The sequence below is a fragment of the Dioscorea cayenensis genome, chromosome 7 (assembly GCF_009730915.1).
Source record: "Dioscorea cayenensis subsp. rotundata cultivar TDr96_F1 chromosome 7, TDr96_F1_v2_PseudoChromosome.rev07_lg8_w22 25.fasta, whole genome shotgun sequence".
Classification (NCBI taxonomy): Eukaryota; Viridiplantae; Streptophyta; class Magnoliopsida; order Dioscoreales; family Dioscoreaceae; genus Dioscorea; species Dioscorea cayenensis.
Window position 1 is genome coordinate 24,898,205 of NC_052477.1, and position 15,979 is coordinate 24,914,183.

Below are 15,979 nucleotides of genomic sequence, written 5' to 3' on the forward strand. Positions count from 1 at the left end.
AAGGGTTTTGTTTGCATCAACTTGCATTACTCAAAACGTGATACTCGGTCTAAATATTTAAGATAAATTAGGAATCTATTTGCAAATATCTTAAATTCAATAAGTTTCTGTGAGGTCTCAACCCTAATTTGATATATTTATCCTCTCATAATTGAAGTTCTTATAAGTTGTGAATGAAATCCAAAAATGAGTTTGTATTTGTGTTATTATGTCTGCCATATGGCTATATTATGAACCTCACCAAAGTAGGTAAATATTGGCTACATTGATATGTTTGTGTATGAGAAATTAGTTTTAATAATCATTTGTGTTATATATGACACTGTACCACTTAGATTGAAATATGGTGAAATTTGATTTATGATTATATGTTGTGCTTTTCATCCCTAGGCCCAATCCCAATGATGCTGTTACATGGACGTAACTTTTTTGGTCAATATTTTTTTGTTTTAATAAATTTTGTTATGTTTTTAGCGTTAAAAAAAAAAAACAGTATTGTGCTTGATTTAATAAATTTTAATATGTTTCAATTATTCTTTAGAAATTATTTATAATGTAAAAAGTGCCTTTTTTTTATTTGTGATATTTTTAAAATCGTGTTTTATTAGATTATATAGTATTAATTTTTACTAAACTACTTGATATATTGTATTATAAAACTGAGAAGGCCTCAGCTACTAGAGAGTGGATTTCATCTTCTTAGCTACTCTGCTTTCTTTGTTTAAGTTTTCTAGTTTGTTTGTGTTTTTAATTGTGTTGTTTTTGCTTATTTTTCTATTGAGTTATGGTTCACCTTTGGTGACTGCCTTTCACCTCCCACTTTGGTTTGTTGTGTATTTGTCTCCTTTTCTGGTTTTTATGTTCTTGCTTTGGTTTGTACTTGTTTTCTTTTAATAAAGTAGTTTTTTATCCACTTTATTAAATATATATATAATACCCTTGTGGTTTTCAAAATTTGTAAAATAAGAAATGAGGTTTTTTTCGATTCTATGATGTGTGGTTTCCCAGATTTGCAAAAAAAATGAAAAACTGTTACCAATTATTAATGGTCTTAACTCAAATGTGCAAAATCGCCTTTTCATTTAAAACCTAACCTATATGACATAAATAAATATATATATATATATATATATTAAGTTTATTAATTTCTTCCAAAATTCTACTATATAAAAAAACCTTAAATTCCAAAAATCAAACATTGAAAAATCATGTAATTATGTCACGTGGCGGTTTTTTACATGAATGAACGATTTTTCCCATATAAAAAATGACAAAGTTAACACCGTTGACCATTTTTCCCTTTTTTGCAAATCTAGGAAACCACACATCATAAAATTGAAAGAAAAACGTCATTCCATATTTGTAAATCTCAGAAACCATAAGGATTTTTTTTGTACTTTTTCTAAAAAAAACTATATTATAAAACATAATATTTGTAACTTTAAAACTTTCAAAATATTATGTGTAATTTTGTGGCCCTGTTTTATTTGGTAAATTAAATTATTGTGAAATTAACAAGTCCTTCATTGAGTAGTTTGTTACCTATTTCCTTTTCAACTCAAACGTCAAAGATGAATTTATTTGTGGTTTACCTGTATTTCTACTAACATATATATATATATATATATAACAACTTAATGCAACTCATGTTATTATTTGTATTTTTTTCATAGTATAATTAATAGATAATATAGTATGTATTTGCTCAATAGTAGAAAAAAAGTTCAATTTTCTCATGCCGAACCACAATTTCTTTGCTTCTTACTTTTTTTATTAGTTTTGCTTTGTCTTCTCACAATCTTTTCCTTATTATAGTCCATGTCTAATGTGCAATATGTACTCTTCATTTTCCTGTAACCTATGTGACTCTTGCTTTGTCATTTAACATATATATATATATATATATTAGTTCATCAGGTTTATAAAAAAAAGGGTAAACAACATAAATGATCACACTTGTCACGGTTGTTTACATGTTTTGAGTCGACTCAGCACAAAAAAATTATGATTGATCGATTACATTTATTATTGTGTTTTTAGTCACCGAGCCTTACGGCGTTAACGGAGAGCCAACGTGGCTTGCATCCGACACACGCTCAGGTAAACAAGTTCACACGTGGATGTAACCACGTTGGCTCTCCGTTAACGCCTGAGTAAGAAAACCGACTAAATAAACAAATGCTAAGTGAACTAAAGTCATAATCTATTTTCTTAAGTGAGAACTAAAAATGAAACAACCGCGATGGTAAGTGACCATTTGTGTTGTTTACCCTAAAAAAAATTATATTGTTCCATTATTCTATAGACTCATAAATTTTTGTGATGTATATATATATAATTTTTTTATGAATAAATGACTAGTGGCCCTCATTTAAGTAATTATCAAAGGGACAAGTAGATACGGAGTAAATATAGAGGTGCATTAAGTGACTTACGAATCTTTTAAGAAAATCTCTGTCATGTAATTTGAAGGGATTAAACTACTATGCCTTAATAATAAGAGGGGACCCACATTATGGCCCAATAAACAATATTAATGGAAAAATACAAAGGACTTTATTCTTCTTTTTTGTATTTTTGTGTCATATCATTGGGCTATTCAATACCATATAATTAGATAAATAATAAAGTATTAACCTAATAATTAAATTAATATAAAAAATCAAAATATTCAGCCAGACTATTCTTCCCCTTTGTGCACATTCCTACCCAGAATTTCTCTCATATTTTCCATCGAGTCATTTAGAAAAAAGATAAACCGCATTGGTTAGGAAAGCACCACAGAGAATATGTTCCAACTAAAGCACAGTGGACACTTGACCCAAGTCAAGCCAGGCTTCTTCCTTTAAAAAAAATCTGGAAACGAATGACCGATTAACAAAGAAAACCACACATTGTCTGGGATAATATGTGAACACAGAATTTGAAGAAAGAAAAGATGCATCATGGCATGCAAGTGTTGGTCTCTTGCATTTCAATTTGTCTTCCACTGACACTTGATATTATAAACACAACACAATTTCCCACAATGGAGAGAAGAAACAGTTTTGAATAAGTTTTCCACATTCTGTAAATAGTTTCCCACATATATTAATTATGCAAACCGGGAAGTCTCGAGTCTTTGCAGTATTTTGGGAAGCGGAAGACTTCTACTAAAACAATAACAAGGAAGAAGATGAGAAATTTTTCAATTCAAAAACTATAAGTTAGTCCAACGGTAACTACTCGTGGTTATGATTGAAAGACAACACAATTTCCTACATTGAAGAGAAGAAACAGTTTTGAATAAGTTTTCCACATTCTTTTTTTTTAAATAGTTCCCCACATTCTTTTTTGAATGAGTTTTCCACATGTATTAATTATGCAAGAGGGGAGTCTCGAGTCTTTGCAATATTTTGGGAAGCGGAAAACTTCTACTAAAACAATAACAAGGAAGAAGATGAGAAATTTTTCAATTCAAAAACTGAGCTGGTCCAACGGTAACTACTCATGGTTATGATTGAGAGATATCAAATTCGAGCCTCTTATATTACAATTCATATTTAAGGTATCCTGTGGGAGTTTTGTGTGAGAATTACCTCTCGTTCTCCCCTCTAGGGTTGCATGGCAGGGGGTTATTTCTAAGAAGTCAGTCAAGCCACCGTAACTAGTGTACCTTCATACCCGTTTGTCATTTGTTTTGTCGCAAAAAAAAAAATATATTTACCATTCATTACAAAAATTTATAGCCGTAAAAAATTTATATTAAAAAAAAAAACCAACAAGACACCTAGATATACTACAATCTTACTTTATTATGTTATATATTAAAAAAAAACCACATATTAAATCAAGTAAAGAACGATACAAAAAAGTAAAAAAAAAAAATATATAGGAATGAGCCCATACATTAAATGAAGTACGAAACACTAATCGTACACAAGTTCCACAAGGATGAGTCTTCATAATTGGTCTCATAGGACTCCAAGTGCTCAAGAATATGCTTCTCTGTACTATTCTATATTGTTCTTATCATTCATTGGCCGTTCAGTGGACCTTTCTTTGAGTGCTTTTTTTAATAAAGTGAAAGAACTACAAATTTATTAAAAACACCATAAGAGAATAAAACAAAGGAGAACACACAAAGAAAAGAAACAAAAGTATAAAGAAAGTATAAAGAAAACTAGACAAAGAAGGGACGAACAGAAGCAAAGAAGAAAGATGAAAACAACAGGAAACTAGGGGGCATCACCAAGGATGATGCACACCTAGGGCAACACACAAAAAGGTAAAATAACCAGCAACTGAGACAATGAAATCCACCTGAAGGCAACAGAGGTCTTCTCAGTCGGGTAACGGGGGATCACTCCTAGGGCTGCTAAGGTGTCGAGCTGCTAGCGAGATCGGCAAATCTGGCTCTCAGAAAATCAAGAGAGCGCTTAATGTTCTGGATAGAATCACTGGGAAGTTAATGAAGCTAGTCTCTAGCTATGAAAATCCGAGCAAGTAATAAGTGAATGATTTTAAATATAATAGAGACTGTAGGAAGAAAGTTGTAATTAAAGATATGGTTGTTTCGTTCCAGCCATATGTTCCATAAAATGGCTTTGGAAAGAAGGTCCTAGAAAGCATGCTAGTGTACTTCTAAAGAGGGAATCCAGGTAGTCCAAACCTCTATGAGAGAATGTGCAAAAGATTGGAAGTTTAGATTATGCTTGAAGAAAACTCCAAATACGTAAAGAGAAGTCGCAATGGAGTAGAAGGTGGTCCATTGTTTCTGAATTTCTATGATATAAGACACAAGTGTCGATAGCATTTTGGACATTATAACCTTTCTTGGCTAGGTTGGTAAGAGTTAAAATTTTGTCTTCGCTCGCAAGCCAGGAGAAAAGAGTAATTTTACTCGGATGATCCACTTTCCAGAAATTAAAATGTAGTGGACGACGCATACCACAATCTACTAGAAATTTGTAAAAGGATCAAACCAAGAAAGAGCTATTGCTCTCCAGGGTCCAAGTATTCGCATCATCAAGAGAAAAAAAAAAGTAATCTAGGAGAGACTTCAAAATGGTTAAGAAATTAACTGAGGAGCCAATACAAAAGATTGTCTCACGTACAAAAATATTTTGCAAAAATTGTCTAATCGTGACCCAGGGAACAATACATTCATTTAAGATTTCAGGCCATAAGGCTTTAGGAGTTCGACCTTTTAACCAGTTATCAAACCTAAAGAAGATAGAAGCACCGTTCTTCACTGATTTTGAGGTACAAACTCTAAATTAAAAGAAGGTAAAATTAGAGTAATACCAGCCTAGAAGAAAGATATATTTCTAGGTGGTATATGAAATAGTGGCTTTGGAGATCCTCTATTAAGGTAATTACGATGAATGATTTTGGACCAACACCCTTGATGTCTAGTGTAGATTTTCCACCACCACTTGGCTAGGAGGGCTTTATTGAAATAGTAAAGGTTGAGAATTCCCCATCCACCCATGTTGAGTGGTCGACATATCCTGCTCCAAGCTACCAATTGGATACTTTTTGGTCCTAAATTCGGTCCTCTCTAGAGAAATCTCTTCGGATCTTATTTATCTATTTAATGACCCAAGATGGTAATTTGAAAATAGGCATCCAATAAGTAGGTATAGAGGATAAAATTGAATTAAGAAGAGTGAGGCGACCCTCTAGAAAAAGGTAAATAGCTTTCCAAGATGATAACTTAGATCGAACCAACAAAATTAATTTCGTCCAATCCTGATGTATAAGATGTCTTCCTAAAATCGGAAACCCCAGGTAGGTGAGGGGAAGACAATCCCCATTACAATTAAGGATTGAAGCTAAGACATCACTAGGTTGGAACCTTAAGTTAGTGGAGTACAAACAGCTCTTAGAATAATTAATGGTAAGTCTAGAAGCACCTTCGAAGAGGCAAAGAATAAGCTTGATAATAAGAAGATCTTCTTGACCTCTAGCTATGAAAATGATGAGATCGTCTGCATATTGAAGATGGATACACCCAGTAAAACACTATTCCATAGAGCATGGGTGAACATCACACTTAGAGTGTCTCCGGCTAATGCAAAAAGAAGTGGAGAAAGAGGGTCTCCTTATCACAGGCCTCATTTACAGTGAATGAGGCCATGTGGCTCCCTGTTAACTAGAACTCGGGCCTTGGAGGAACTAATAATATTAGAAATCTTAGAAATCCAACGAGGTCCAAAGCCTCTAGCTGCCAAAATGTCTAGGAGAAAATTCCAGTCTAGGGAATCAAAAATTTTCACAGAATCAAATTAAAGACGTATCCTATAAGCTTTTGCTTTTATAGATGAAAAATGAATATTGGGAAGCAACAATGTTATCAGCAATACATCTGCCTTTAATAAAAGCTGATTAGGAATCATCAACAAGGGAGCTGATCACTTTACCAAGTTTGTTAGTGAGTAATTTAGAAATAATTTAATAGGAGGAATTTACCAAACTGATAGGGAGGAAGCCAGAGACCCTTTTATGGGAAATGTTCTTAGCAATCAAAGTGATGTAAATCTAATTGAGGCATTCTAGGTTAGCCATTCCCTCAAAGAAATCATTACAGAGAGATATCAGGGTATCATTGATTAGGTCCCAGTGTTTTGAAAGATAAAAATGAGAAAGCCATTAGGTGCTGGGGCCTTATCAACATCCAGGTCAAACATTGCCTGTTTAATTTCCTTTAAAGAAATAGCCTGATCTAAACTTGATAGATCTACTCTTTCTTTATGAATGAACAGATGTTGCCAATCAAGTAAAAATTGGTAGGGCCTAAAAGAACCAAAGAGAAGTCCCAACTGATCTAAGAAAATCTTGCCCATTTTTTGGTTCCCATCAATCCAAGACCCATTATGACAATTTCTAGGAACAAAGTTTTTGTTATGCCCTCCATTTACATTAGTATGAAAGAATTTTGTATTAAAATCCCTTTCTTTGAGCAAAGTTATTCTAGAACATTGTTTCTAGTAAATTTTCTCTTTTTTCTAGAGGGAATATAAATCCAATTGCAATTGGGAGACACGCTGGGCTTCCGAATCTGAAAGTGCTATGCTCTCACTGATAGTATCTAGAGAGTTCAATTCCACAAATAGGGATTTTTTGTGGATTCAGATGGAACCGAAGTTCTCAAACGCACATTTCCAAACTTAGCTTTTAAGAAAATAAGTTTTTTTTAGAAAGAACGAAAGCACCACAACCCTCCGAATTGGCCTCAGACAACCAATCCTAGATAAGGGTACCTAGGTGTTGATTTGAATACCAAGATTTCTCCAGATGAAAAATATGAGGTCATAGAAAGTGTGAACCAAATTCTAGGAAATTTGGAACATGGTCAGAAACAAATCTAGGCAGAACATTTTGGTTTGTTCTTGTGAAGAAAAAGAACCAATCATGAGAAAGTAAGAAATGATCTAAACATGTTCAGATTGGATCTGATTGGCCATTGGTCAAGGTATAACCTCTACTTTAAGGGAAAGGTTTAAGAGGCTAAGATCATCTAGCGGATTTTTTCGCAGAAGCTAAGTCACCTAGGTTGGGGTAGCCTCTGTTCTTAACTTTCAAGGGAAAAACTGTGTTGAAGTCCCCACGTAGGACCCAAGTGGTAGAACACAGTCTTCTAACATGATGGATTTCATTCTAGAGGTCATTTTTGATGGATTGAGAATTAGGTCCATAGATAGTTGTACATAGCCAGGTGGAGTTATCAAACCAGCTAGTAAATTCCAAGATAGGGGAAACCTACTAGAATGAATTAAGGACCCACTAACTTGAGTGTTGTCCCAAGCTATAACAATACGCCCAGCTGAACCAGTAGAAGGAATATATTTGTAAGAATCAGGAGATTGGTGCGAATCAATTTCAACAAAGATCAAAGCAAATCTTGTAATTTGGATTCCTGTAAGCAGACTATATTCACTTTTGTGGAAAACAAGAAATTGTTTACTAGATGGCGCTTATTAGGCCTACTTAATCCCCTAACATTCTAAGAGATGATTTTCACTGAAAAAGATTGGGTGTCAGACTTTTTAGAAAAGCCTGCAGTAGAAGAAGTTCTATCTGCTTCTAGTTTCCTCGTAATTTCAAAACATTTATATTTATGCTGGGGGGAAGCCAGAAATTTAACACCACAAGCATAGCTATAATTGTATAATTGAGCATTAGACCAAGAATTAATGTAAGCATAATTTAAAGGAAGTGTGCTTTCTCTAGGATCTTTTGGAATCTATTTCTTGGCAGATCTATGTGGTAGTGGGATGAAACGAGCATCTTCTTTCCATCTGGTGGAGTTTTTTTGGATCTATCACTTTTGCGAATTTGAGCAATAACAAGGGCATATGTTGAGGGTAAAACAAACTGGTCTTCAGTGGTTTTAGGGTCATGACTGATAAAAGAGTCTCCTGGGCCACTAGATCCATCAAACCTTCCTCAATATCTTCAATAAGCACACCGGGTTGCAGAGAAATTAGAACTACTGGATGAGAACCTTCTGGAACTTCATAGGCTCCAAGATAGTTATCATCATCTGCAAACTTACTTGCTATATAATCATCATCATCATCATCATCATCATCATCATCATCATCATCATCATCATCACCCCAGTCTAGAAATTCCTCATCTAGAGCGTCTTCAAGGGTCGAGTGGGGAGGAGATTGCTCTGAGATAGCAAATTTGTCAGAATTTACCTTAGGAATTAGAGTCCATCCTGTGGACCCCGCCCAAAGCTTGATTAGAATAATCAAAGCATATGAGTAAGGTTCAAATCAATATGGCTAAAAATCTCATTTCTATATGTTGGCAAAGCAAAAGGAAATTTTTGTTATTTTTGGAATTCAAAGTTTTTAGATAAACATGCAAATTTTTGTGGGCCCCTGTTTCTTGTCCATACCCTCCTTGTCCAGCATCTTTTCCAACATGAGAACTTTTGGATGCCTATCAACTCTTCCCCACTTCTAACTTTTCCATGATGCTTTGTTCTCATTACCACCGGTTCCTTTTTCCTTCAAAAAGTAATGACCAACCTTCTTTCTCCTCTTAATCATACTTCTTGTTGTGGTGTTTAGCAAGGTTGGGAACAAAGGAGAAATTGAAGGAGCTTCAAGGTTGGCCAACTTCACCAAGTAAGTGCCCATTGGTGAGTAGTTCGGCTTTCCCATCCTTGCTATTCTTGATTGCCGGCTAATGCTTTGAAGATGGTTATCTCTTCCCATAATCTTGCCTTCTCTTCCTTCTTTGGTTTGATGTATGTCTAGTTTAGATCATAAGCATGTTTTCTTTTTATGCAATTGCCTTGATGATTATAAACATGTGTCAAGCTACAACCATTTGTATATAGGTGCATCATGATATATATATATATATATATATATATATATGTATACATATGTATCATTGGCATGTAGCCAAATTGATGAGAGATTCCGGTATATTGTTGTTGAATTATACGCTCTCCTTGCTAGAGTTATACTTTGGAAATAGGTCATTGAAGTCTTGCTTCATGTACTTTGCTCACCATTGTGACTTGTTGATGTTAATACCTAAAACCCTGATTTTCTCTCTTATGTTAAATGTTGGGCTTGCATCTAGAATGTTGGTTGAGCCTTGGTTTAGCACTCCCCCCAAGAGTGAGTTAGCCTCAATTTTAAGCTTGGGGTTAATTGCATGTTCGTCCCTTGCCATAGTTGGCATCCATAGTACCCATCTTGTAGTATGACCCACCCACTTGGGACCTTGTATCCATTAGTATCTTTAGACCAAGAATTTGGGAGGTTGTTGATTTTATTATTGCTTGATTATAGGATCTCTTCAAAAATGTTGATTCTAGTGTTTGAAATCGATGTGAAGTGGTTGTTGGGGAGATATCCAAGTAAGTAATCCACACATATTATTTTGACAAGTTTTAATTGCAAAATTTCTAATATTATTTGATTATATATCTAAAATATCCCAAGAGTGGGAGCCTGCAACTATTTTGTTTAAAGGATTATTTGATCATTTTTGGATTTTAAATTTTGGTATGTAACTTTACATTATTCTTTTAGTGACTTTTTGCATATGTATCTTGAATATGTAGAAAATTCTGAACTTAGCTTTCAAAGATATTTTGTTATGAATATTGTAAGTGATCTACTGATATCTTTTGTATATCATTTCAATTTTTATTTTTTTCCTTATTTTTGGGATTCTCTGAAGTTATGGTTGTGTTTAGCATCCAATCATCTGTTAAATATTTGTCTGACCATCCATTTGTTTATAAGATCTATGGATTCTTATGCGATAGGATTGTGATCATGTTATGGTATAATGATAAGATCAAAATTCATGAAGTTAATGTATAGTGGATGCCATATAAGTTTTGAAGGATGTATGTTGATTATAGGTAATGTTGAATTGATGTCCAAAGTGACATATAGGTGCTTGGAAGAAATGTTAGTATGGGGGAATGTCAGAAGTGAATAAGTCAAGAGAAAGGTTGTACTCCAACCACGAGGCAAGATTGAGTCTTGAAATTCTTGTTTTGAATTATTGTCTAGGATGGGGATAGCCTCTCCTTGATGATATTGTTACTAAAATTATAAGCATGCATTTTGGAAGCAAATTAGGTCATTTGGTGGTTTAGAGCTTAGAGTCAATATTTCAAGGGTTATTGGGATGTATTCCTACATATTTGAGACCTTACATTGTATGCTTCATGCTTGGAATTTACTAGAGTTGATTTACAAGTTATGATAATAAGTTGGGTGGAAATTGTGACATGTATTGGGAGGTCATAGAGATGGAATTTGTGGAGGATTAAAATTAAAAAGTTGTAATGATTTATTTAAACTATCTACCTGCCAAATTTCATGTTTATTGGGTGTGCAGTCTATGAGATATGATCCATTCTATTTGACGTGTCGTAAAAAACAATATTGAATAGACTTGCAGAATTATAGACAAATTCTGGACTTAGCAAGTACAATTAAGCAATGTGCTCGGTAAAGAAAATATTCATTATCACCTTGAATTTCAACCTACAAAATTTCAAGTTTATTGGGTTTGTAAATTAGGAGTTATGATCTGTTAAAAAGACTTGTGCATGTTGATGTCTATATGAGGAATCTTCAGGATTAACATGTTATTTTTACTCTTGGAGACTAAATTTGGTGAAGTATTAGGAAAGGAAAGTGTTCAGGATTGTCCTAAGTTTCTTGCTACAAAATATTTTGGCTTTTGATAGTATACTCTTGGAGTTATGCGTTTTGGAAATGAGACATGTTAGAAGTGATATTATACCGAGACCTTGAGAGTGTAAATTTTCAGGGGTGATTGGTTTTTATTTGATGATTTATTTAATTTTTAAATGTTGTAAATAAATTCTGCTTATTCAGTTATTTTTTTCCCTATAATGGGATTTTGAAATTCTGTATTTAGCTCATGTGAGTATTTGGAAAAAAAAAAACTTGTGAATATTCTGTATTTTGGCTTTGAAATCTGTCTGATGTTCTGGTCTCCAAAGCGATATGCAACTCTGTCAGTGGGGGGTTAAACCCTGACCTTGTCGACAATTAATTTTGGGAAAATGAGACTGTAGTTTCGCACTGTGTCCGTTCGGTAAAATAATCAACGCCCACCTGGTATTCAATCTCGGGACACCGAGGGTAAATAAATAATTTCTGTTATTTTGGGCTCGGGTCTGTCACCGAGTATAAACAAATGACCTTTGGCACTTACAGTGAATTTGGAGACATACTCTGGATTTTGTTATCTATGCTTTATCCTCTGGTTTTGATAATACTATTTGTGCTATTGATTTTTGTACAAAATTTCATATTCGCATTGCTGGTTTTCAAAATTTTGGTGAATGATTTACTTGGAAATATTCTTTTATTAGGATATTATACTCTGTATTTTGTTAAATTGTGATTTCAAAGACTTGTGTTATTCTGAAAATCCGGTATACTTGAAAAGTCGTTTTGTAATTTCTAATTTAGTCTAACTATGGTTTGGAGACTGATGCTCATGATATTTAGAAAATTTTTATATTTCTGATTTACAACTGGGAATCTAGTATTATTTTGATTACAGTATTCTTAAATAGTGGTATTACTTGAGAACTATACCTCTGTTGAATTATTTATTTTGTATCGTTTAAACTATGTTTAAACTTTGAGTTATTCTTAATATTTGAATCAAGATTTATGAATCATGTTGTTTTAAATCACTTTCTCGGATTACTTCATCGGGCTAGTTTAGCTCATGGATTTGTTTTTAAATCCTTTTTCGGATCAAGAGTGGTAGACCGGTGTGGATCTTGTAAGACCGCCTCGTAGATGTTGTCTTGTCCTGTTGTAAATTTTGAGTTCTTGTTATTGTCTACCCCTGTATTCCCGTACTTTGTATTTTTGGACTTATGTATCCCGATATTGTGTATTTTGTAGTGTTTGTAATCCTATAACTCAGTTGGGTTATTATAATTTTATCCGTCTCCAGATCAGATTCTCGAGGCCTTGCGAGCCTATGGGGCTCACACCTTGTGGGTCTCGCGTCGCTTGTCTCACAAGACCGGTCTCAGCGAGCCGGGTTCAGGACGTGACACATCCTCCTTGCAAAACTACCCATGTATAACCATCTGTGATTGAAATTGACAGTGGGAGAATTTTCAAGTGTTCCAATAAAGGCCTTGCTTTCGAAGAAGAAATAATTTGAGATGAAAATGTAGAAGGACGAAGAGATGTGTGCTTAACCCAAGATAAATCAAGGAATTGGATGAGAGAGAGAGAGATTATCTGCGGAATCCTTATCTCGAGGTAAGTGGAGATCATCTTCCTTCTTAGGAATAACATTGATATTCGAAGGCCTATCCCGAGGAAAATCAAATGAGGGATATGTAACTTTATATGTTTCCCCTCTTAGGACTTGCACCCTGACCGAAAGATCAAAGCTCTCCCGTCGGTCAACGGAGCTCCCAGTCCTCTCGACGGCTTGAGCCGAGAAAGGGGTGACTTAGTAATAGTACTCATCATCGAATGTCTGAGATTAGAGCCAAGCTCAACAATCTTGCCAAAAATACCGACGGGGAAAAGGTAGCTGTGTCGGGCTTTACCTTAGAAGTAAATGAAATCTAGTGAGCTGCGGGGGCATGTGTGAGAAATCCACCATAGAGGTGTCATCAATTTCTATGGATGTATTCGAAGGGCCCTGTGGATTGTGCGAAGAGGTCATTATCTTTATCAGAGAAGCAACAACTTAGGTTATTTTCTATCTAAGAGACTGAATACCAGAGTCTTCAAGTAGAAAGAGGAAGCTTCTCACTCCGACATCGACCACCATTTGCATCGGAAAAAAATTGCGTTCTTTAGTCTGGCCATCACTCAAAGGTATTTGAGTGATGTTTATTCTCTTTTATGGATATAGATTAGGTCTCCAAGGGAGAGAAGAACTAAGACGATAGAATCCCAACAGTGCAATGGTATGTTAGTAAGCCTAATCCATTGGTAGTTGCTAGCTGCGAGCACATGGGAACCAAACTCCAGTGTCCACTGCAAGAGGTTGATGGTGCACTACCCTAGTTTGGAGTTGAATGTAAGCAGGCTGCCCCTAACCGCTAAGTTCATAGATCTTGTCGAATTCATTGCAAGGATCAAATGATCATCGTAAGGCGTTAGATTTCCAAGTGAATCATTGTTCAAGATCTTCGACAACGCAATTGAGAGAGAGTTTACGCAAGCATTACCTGATATCATCTTGATGCTAAGAAATTATGCAAATTTTGAATTTTACTAAATATATATATTTTTTTTTTTGATAAAAGTGGATAAACCACAAATTTATTGAAAATAAAAAATATATTTTCTATTTGTGCATGAGTTTTATGTTTTCAGCATTTTTCTTCCCCACTTGTATGTTATAATTACATATTTATTTTTTTAATTATTTTAGTATGTTAAGTAATTCAACTAAGTCAATAGAATAAACAGAGAAAATTATACATGGCCTTTCAAAGTGAATGTCATGCCCCGTACTCGGCTCGCCTAACCAGGTGCACTAACAAACGGCCGTACAGCCATAGTGCATAGCATATTAGGTTTGTAAGACCTTAGAACTTACCTCAAGATAGAGCATCTGTAAATTCCAAAAGTCAAGATCCGAAATGTACAAAATTTACTAAATACAAGCTCAGAGTTTATAATACAGACAAAAATTTGATCTCAAACTAGACCAAGGATAGGTCTGCTACATGTTTACTCCCATTAAGCTATTATACTCCTAATATGAAAAAAAAAAAAAAAAAAAAAAATTCAACAAACAGATTATAAGCATGACAGCCCAGTAAGTAATCCACTAAAAATAACTAGGACCATGAAGGGTTTCATAGATTCAAAATCATGAATGAATAATACAACATAGATAATGTTTACAAAACATAGTTCAGGAAATCAAACTAAGTCAACGAAGATAAAAATTATAAGATCTTCAAATATATACGTCTCTCAATTTACTATGGCCAAAACAAACTATCAGAGGTCATTTGTTTAAACTCGGTGACTTGAGTCAAATTTTCAGAGCTCATTTGTTTACCATCGGTGACTTGAGCCAAATTATCAGAAATAGTTATTCTATCACCGATGGCATAGTGCAAAACTATGGTCTTATATTAGAGTTTCATATCAACATGGTCAATGTTTAACCCCAGTGACAAGGTTAGTACATAGTTACTTGGAGACTAAACTTATTTATTTCAAAACTTTGTTATCTGATAACCAAACAGAATATAAGAATTTTAACAGGATTTAAGACATATCAAAATTTGCAAAATAATTCATCAAGCAAACATACTAACATATACATGATCCTTGTTCTTATATAGCAAAAATAATTCAATTATATTCAAAACAATTAACAAATTTAATATATCAAAGATTAACAAATATAATCAAGATTTCAAAGATTAACAAATATAATTGAGATGTGGGAATTGACGTTTAGGTAAAAAAATAATTCAAAATTTTAATATATATATATATATGATGTCAGAAAATTAATCAAAGTCCAACAATAGTTTTAAAATTATAAAAGCAAACTTTAAAAAGAATTTAAATAAATAAATGAACAAATTCATAATATCGGTAATCAGAAATCGTATATATATATATATATATACATTTATATGTGGTGAAACTTACTTGATTAACGCTCAAAACTCCAAATTCCACACTGAATCAAGTTTCCCAAATACCCTATATTTAGGAGTAAATTCCAAGGATATCAAAACTCCCTCAACACAAGCATTGCAATTTGCTAAAATACTTGATTCGATCCATTTTACACATTCTGGGATATGTAAAAATAAAAGGATATCAAGAGACTGGTGATGCTACAAAAGTTAAGATGCTAATAAGCAATGGTATTATAAAATGATATTTTAGAAGGGTACAAATGAAAAAAAAAAGGTAAAGCTATTATTCTACACTACGAAATACTGATTCTTGTGAGGGTACAATAGCAATTATCCACTCTAAGGGGTATACGAACAATTCCATCATAACCATCGAGTACTAAATCCCTCATAACTTTACATATACTTTTCCAAATCACAAATTTAAAAATTCTAAAAAAAGTAGACACCTAAGACTATGACATATCGTAAATTCACAATATTCAAAGTACTACTCAAATTATGGCATTCATTTGATTCTCCAGCTATTTCTGCAAACTTGCAATTCAGACATATACATTTCAAACATGCATATCTCTCAGCCTACAACTCCAAAATAAATGATATTTTGCTGGCAATCACATAACTTAATAAGGAAAACTTTTCTATTTTCACCTTACCCAATTCAATCTCCATAATCATAAAAAATACCCATAAATTTTCAAGTTCTGTATAGAAATCTCATCCGAGATAGTTTACTAACAGAACTATATCTTATAAACTGCAAATGAATAAATTCTGAAATTCCGCAGGTATTTAGCCATCGTCAAACTCTAC